Source organism: Cupressus sempervirens, chromosome 8, assembly GCF_028749045.1.
Source record: "Cupressus sempervirens isolate cs-2001-9-10 chromosome 8, ASM2874904v1, whole genome shotgun sequence".
In the NCBI taxonomy this organism is placed as follows: domain Eukaryota; kingdom Viridiplantae; phylum Streptophyta; class Pinopsida; order Cupressales; family Cupressaceae; genus Cupressus; species Cupressus sempervirens.
The window spans coordinates 397,356,058-397,363,309 of record NC_143125.1 but is presented as its reverse complement, the minus strand read 5'-3'; positions in this window follow the sequence as shown (position 1 = coordinate 397,363,309).

Below are 7,252 nucleotides of genomic sequence, written 5' to 3'. Positions count from 1 at the left end.
CATAATGATAAGATAAAGTCTTAAATTAACTTCCTAATAAAAGATGGAAAAACACATAACCTGGGATGAAAATTGATTGCTCCTATTCTACTAGACTTATTAGTTACTTCATCCATCCATCATTTAAGCCAACCATTACCCATGTGACGTATTAAATAGTATCCATTCTCTAATTAAAGCATCCATAAAGAACATCAACAAATCATTAATAGGAAGAACCTTCTGCTATAGAAAAATAACCACCCCTGTTTAACTAAACCAACACTTTGAAGCTTTCATTGAGATCAATACTTGCTTTAAAACCTATCTAATATACAGAGATGAACCTATAATATCCTCTTAACATACTTAGATTCCATTGCAATCCAACCCAATCTACATCTCAATTCTACTCTTTAGCACATTACAATGATCTCTTCCTTCTAAGTTACCATCAAACATATAAGGGGTCGAGATGACCAAACAAGACTTGCAGATATATAGATTAAACAGATGATAAAATCATAAACTATAAACATAAATATCATACCCAAAATACTTTTCCCTGAGAATTAAAACTTGAAATTATGTTCAAGAAAGATCTACAATCAAATAAAATAGAGAAGGAAAATGTCATCTCAACCACCCAAATCATATTACATTGCAAAACTCTACTTAATGCAGAAAATAACCTACCCATTGTTACTAGTGCTTTTCCAAGATCCCAAAAACCAATAATAAAATTGCCAAAATAAGGAGCACGATGTGATTTCCTATAATCAAAGCTACTCCATTCAGACAAAGATAACTAATCAACAAAACAATGCTCAGAGAGAAGTTGGGATCTAGTGGTGATCATGATAAGCATAAAAAAGAGCTATAAACGCCATGAGCCAAAGCATCCACATCGAAATAGTATAGTGCCAAGATACGTATGAGTATAGGCATCATATTAACGAACAAGAACGTATCTAACCCTCCTCTATAAACATCGGAAAAAGGAACTACAAGAACTTTACACTAGAGCCAAAATCCTGATTACAGGGTATCATGTACAATGCTTAAACTAATAGTAATTATGAACTATTGGATCATAACCTATAAGAAGAATAGATCAAAATATTAGAGCTAGGACAAACCATACCACCCGGCCCAGTGAGAAAATAAAAAACCACGACCCGTACAACATAGAACAAAGCAAACATTGTTACCCATCAAAACTGGAAATGTTTGTCAATACGCTCAGCACACCTTACTTCTTCCAAAACACCATAATGACTTCTGCAATGTCATTAGGGGTCTTTTACTAAAAGTGAGGAGGGAATTTGAAGGAGAACCTTTCCCTACTAGACTTCTCAATATTGGGTGTGCAGAAGTCCAATGCGTCCAAGTTACCAAATCCAACCCTCGGATGGATATAAGCATTAAATCGGTTGAGATAATTATTGAACCATTCATAACCATTATCCACCCTAATCTTTCTCCATCCAAGGAGGAATTGAAAACACAATTCCATTTTTGGCCATACCTTATTGAAGGCCACCATATCCCTGATTACCAATGCACATCACCTCAAAATAATTGCCATGTTTAAGCTTCCCAGAGAGTGCTCCATGTATATCTCTAACATGGGTACTCTAAATTTCTCGTCCAGGCTCATTATAGCTTCTACCACACCTTGACACTAGGTGGGATCGAAAATATTCAAATAGAGCCTTACCATGTCCCATTTACTTATCCCGGCTCTGGCCATACACCTAATAAAAATGCCTATGATATCACTGTTTGTTCTCCAAGTAAACTCATAATTGAAGTAGCCCTCTCCAATGGCCCTACTGATTCTCGATTCCACCTTTCAATCTTTATGTTGCCATGAAAGGCCATTGTTTGAACCTCTGATGAATGGAAAATGTAGATAAATGTGTCCATGCCTGTAAAATCTATGCAGAGTGAAAAGGACAGATGGAAACACCCACTAAGGAGAGCATATAAATTCTGTGAAGCCTTTAGAAACACCTAGACTCGATCCACTTGTCTTGGTTACTTAACGTCACCTAGACACTCTCATACCACATACAGATCCTCAATTAGGACTAAGCAAAAATGGTTAGGAGTGATTAAAAAGACTTAACTAAAAAACAAATAATGGATTAGAGCTAACTAAAGCCCTTCTCATATTGACTAGTACTATGAATCAGACTACTAAAAGAAATCCACGAATTTGGAATAAAAGGTATCAACCGTTGGCCTAATTACTATATATCAGGAAACTTATAATATAGAATATTCTAAGTTGATCTTACCCTTATATTATAACTATATTTAGATATGAACTATACAAACTCATAATATTATAGAGAATTAACAACATATTTAAATGGTTCTCCTCGTGTATAAGGGAAACTTAACATAATTACAGACTATGCCTAGAGGCATTCATATCTCATCTCTAAACACCAACAAATTATCACCATCCACTCCCTTATTTTCCAGAAGGTCTGCCTTCTGGTTACCTTCTCGAAAGTTGTGAGATATCCATTTTTTTGCAAACTAGTCCAAAAGCCCAAGGACTTCTTCTAACTTCAAATTAAGGAACCAGTTGGGAGTTGCTCTCTTCCTAACCACATTTAAGACTATTTGAGAATCACCTTCAATGATTATATTTGACAATCCTAACTTTTGACATAGCTGCAAACCTACTTCCAAAGCTTTGAGTTCTGCCAAATTATTGGAAGTTGGGTTTATAGACTTGTCTTTTTTAGTAATCCATTTACCTGAATCATTGGTAATGATGCAACTAATACCCGTTGTCCCTAGGTTGCCTCTTGCTGCCCATCAAAGTTAAGCTTTTCCCAACCTTTCAGGGGGGAGGGGAGGGTGACCATTTACACATTTACCTAGCCTCCTTGCTTTTCTTTAAATAGACAAGTGGAGGGTTAATCGGATTTAGCCATTTCTTTTTAATGTACCCATCCCAGGTATTAAATGAACCTTCTTCTTTCCTGGAGTTACTAAGATGAGAGTTAATTGTTTCAACTATGCTAGCTTCTATTTTATTGATTAACTCTTCTGACCCCATCTCTTTTTCACAAAAGATTCTTCTATTTCGTTCTTTCCAAATTTTCCACGCTAGAATGGAAGGGCAAATATTCCACAATTTACTATAGATGCCATTGTATAGATTGGAAGGCCAACCTTTAAGAAGCTTAATAAATGATTTAGGCAGCAGGGAAGACCAACATGACATATATTTGAGCCAATCCTAACAAACTTTGGAATAAGGGTAGTTGTACAAGATATGGTCTGTGTCCTCGTTGTTTTGCTTGCATAACACACATCTCAACGAACCTTTGAAACCTAGTTTTTGAAATCTGTCTGCTTTTAGAATCCTATTTTGATATGCCAACAATAAGAAAAAACTTACTTTCGGCACGCAAGCAGGATCCCAAAATAGTTTTAAGTGGGATCTTCACTACGTCCCAACTTTGTGAATTTATCAAAGCTTTGTATCCATTCTTCACACTATACTTGCCATCATTCGATGCTGCCTAAATGAACTGTCATTCCTCTCTGATTGCTTAACTTTCCTATCTTGTATGATTGCTTCATATGCCTTTATTGTAGCTAAATCCACTTCTATGTGCTTCAATGGTTTCCAAATCCACTTAGAGATTCCTTCTGAAGAAATTTTTGTTTTATACTCGCTAACCTTATCACCCCAAAGATTGACCAATTTCCCTTTGAGATCCCCTCTGATCTCACTATTGTTTATCGAGGGATGACCATCCCAAGAATCCTCCCAAAATAGGGCCTCATCTCCCTTACCAACATCCTATGTTAGATATTTTCTTATAATGGGGTGACACTTAACCATAAAGTTCCAACTCTCTGACCCTTTAGGAAGAGTTTTCATTCTGAAAATTGATAGAGGGTCATCTATATTAAGGTACTTACTGTACATGATCTTGGGCCATTTATGCTCTCTTTTCACAAAAAGGCACTACACTAATTTAGCCCCTAAAGCTTCATTTTGCCATTGTAAATTCTTAATACCTAATCCTCCAAATTCCTTGGGTTTGCATATGTTTTCCCATTTTATAAGAGCCAATTTTTTGGATTCCTTGCAGTCATTCCAGAGGAAATTTCAGAGCTTTGCCTCAAAATTATGATGAAGGTACTTTTTCAATGGGAGACACGATAGTGAGTAAGTCAACATAGTTGATAAAACTGACCTAATCTTGATACTCTTTCTAGATTTTGAAAGCCACTTATCTTTCCAGTTTCCAATCCTAGCCTCCAATTTCTCCATAGTATTCTTCTATACTTTATTGGACTTCCTACCTTTCTCTAAATCAATATCGAGGTATCTACATGGGAATAATCCTTTTTTATAACTCATTATTTGGCAGATTTGATTTTCCAGCTTTGATTCCATATTAATAAAATAAATCTTGGATTTAAAATCATTCACTTTTTGACCAGATGCGTCCATGTATTGTTTTATAACGGATCTTAAAACAAGTGCCTCTTTAACTAAGCTTTGTCTTGGCATAATAGTATCATCTACATATTGTTGATGCGTGATATTGGAAATATTCCTAGTGACAACAATACCTTTAATCTCTTGATTATTATAAGCCCTAGCTAGGGATCTCCCAAAAGCTTCATCCATTATAATATAAAGAGATGGAGAAAGAGGATCTCCTTGTCTAATACCTCTAGATGTTTCAAAAAATCCCTCAAGAGTTCCATTAATACGAACTAGGATTTTTATTGTGAAAATACACTTAAAAATGAGATTGATCCATTGGTGTGAAAAACCAAAAGCTTCTAATGTTTTGCAAAGGAACCTCCAATCAACCATATCATACATTTTTTGGATGTCTAGCTTCATGAACATGCTTGCCTCTTTGTTTTTATAAGCTAAATGCATAGTTTCTTGGATAATAAGAATGCCATCCAAAATAGATCTACCAGGTATGAATTTTGTTTGTTCTTCGGATGTAATTTTAGGAAGGATAGATTTTAATCTATTTGCTAATATCTTGGATAAGATTTTATAGATAGTATTACATAACGCAATGGGTTTGAAGTCACCTAGGCCCTCTAGCTCCACCTTTTTGGGGATCAGAGTAAGAAAATAATAATTGATTTCAGATAGCAAAGACCCTGTGTTTCTTAAAGCTTCAATGGCCTTCCATAAATCAAAGCCAATAATGTCCCAACATTTCTGGTAAAAGAATGCTTGAAATCCATCTGGACCTGGTGATTTATCAGGATTCATATTGAATGTTACCAGTTTGACTTCTTCCAAAGTAATAGGTTTATTCGGTGCTTTATTATCTTCAAGTGAGACTATTTTAGGGATCACTTTTAACAAATTGGTTTGAGCTTCTCTATTTGACCCCTCAAAATTGTTTAATAGTTTCTGGAAATGATCCACAAAAATCTTCGATATTTCTTTTGGATTTTTTGTTGGAATACCCAAATAGTTTTTTATTCTAGAGATTTTACACTTGGCTCCATTATATAGGGTAGAGTTGTGGAAGAATTCTGTGTTCTGATCTCCCTCATCAAGCCACCTTTCCCATGACTTTTGCCTCCAAAATAGTTCTTCTTTGGATAATATATCCTCTTGTTTAGTGAGTAATTCTTTTTCTAAAAGTTAGCTATCATTATTCGTGCCTTTCTTAATTACTTCTTGATTTAATTTCTCTAGTCTTTCTTCGACATCCAATTTTTCTTTAAAAAATATTGATAAAATGTTCTTTGTTCCATCTAAGAATATTTTGCTTGAGCAATTTCATTCCCTCAAAATTACTTTGCGACCACCATACTTTAATATTTTCTAGAAAACTTAGATTTGAAAACCACATTTTTTCGCATTTAAATGGGTTCCTAAAAGTTTTATATGGCTCTGAAAATTCAATCCTTACAGGGAAGTGATCAAAACCAGTGATTGGCAAAATTGAAGATTGGATATTCAAATTATTTTTGTCCAGGTCTCCTTTAATGAAAAATCTATCTAATTTTTCCATTGTATAAGCATAATCTTTCCTTCTACTGTTCCAAGTAAAATTCCCATTATTCAGAGGGATATCAATCAGGTTTTGACAATCACACCATTTTAAAAAATATTTAGAAGCTTGAGAAATCTGTTGAGTTCTCCCTACTTTTTCATTTAGGTTAAGAATCATATTGAAGTCTCCACCTATTAAGATCATACTATCTTTATGATCATTCATAAAAATACTGATTTCTTCCCAAGTTGCCTTTTTTTCCAAATTGCTTGTAGGACCGTAACATTAACAAGAATAAATTTGAGATTGGATTTCAGGCTTTTTATTGTCACGCTAATCCAATTGTTGTTCAGCTTTAAGATATCTACAAATACTTTCCTATGGTTCCATATGAATCTTAAACCATCGGAAGCGCCTAAAGCTTCTTGCAAAGCGATGCTCCAATTACCTAACTTTTTATCTAATTTAATTTCTTCTATCTTATTTAGTTTCATTTCCTGTAATAAAATAATATCATATTCATATCGTTTTAGGTTTTTTTTAAGTAATCTTTTTTTGCTAGGAGCGTTTAAACCCCTAGCGTTCCATATTGTAAGCTTCATGTTTCCTTGGGAAGGCACTTCCTCTTCCCATTATTAAATATCTGATCAATCTTATGCTGCTCTCTATACTAACCATCAACTTCTCTAAGTTCTTTGAGAGATTTTCTTCCTCTTTTAGCTTTTTCTTTCCCACAGTTCAAAGAGTTTAATCCTTCCTGATTCATCTGGATGCCTAGCTATTTAATGTTTTTTTGCGCATCTAGGATAACCTCCAATTTGCTTTCATCTTTCCCCACATTATCTTCACTTTCCAACTCTTTTAAGATATGCTTCAATATATCTAGCTTATTGTTTGAAATTTTATCTTCTAGACATGGAAATAATCCAAAGTCATTTTCCCCATAGGCCTTACTTTGCTCAATGCATAGTGTATTTGTCCTTATCAGTAAAGCTATCTTATCCTTGTCATCTCTTTAAATATTTGTCAGATCCTTTCTTAGGTCTTCACATGTGTAATTTTCTCCTCCTAATTTTAGGATCCTCTGAATAAGATTTTATTTCTGAACAACTAAACTCTTGTCTATATTTTCAAAGCTAAAAATCTATATTAATTCTTCAATTAAAGAATCTAGATTGTCTTCCTCAATCTTGGACAGGCTACCTCTTTCCAGATCTTCATCCCAAATATGATCCCTATGTAAAAAATCATGG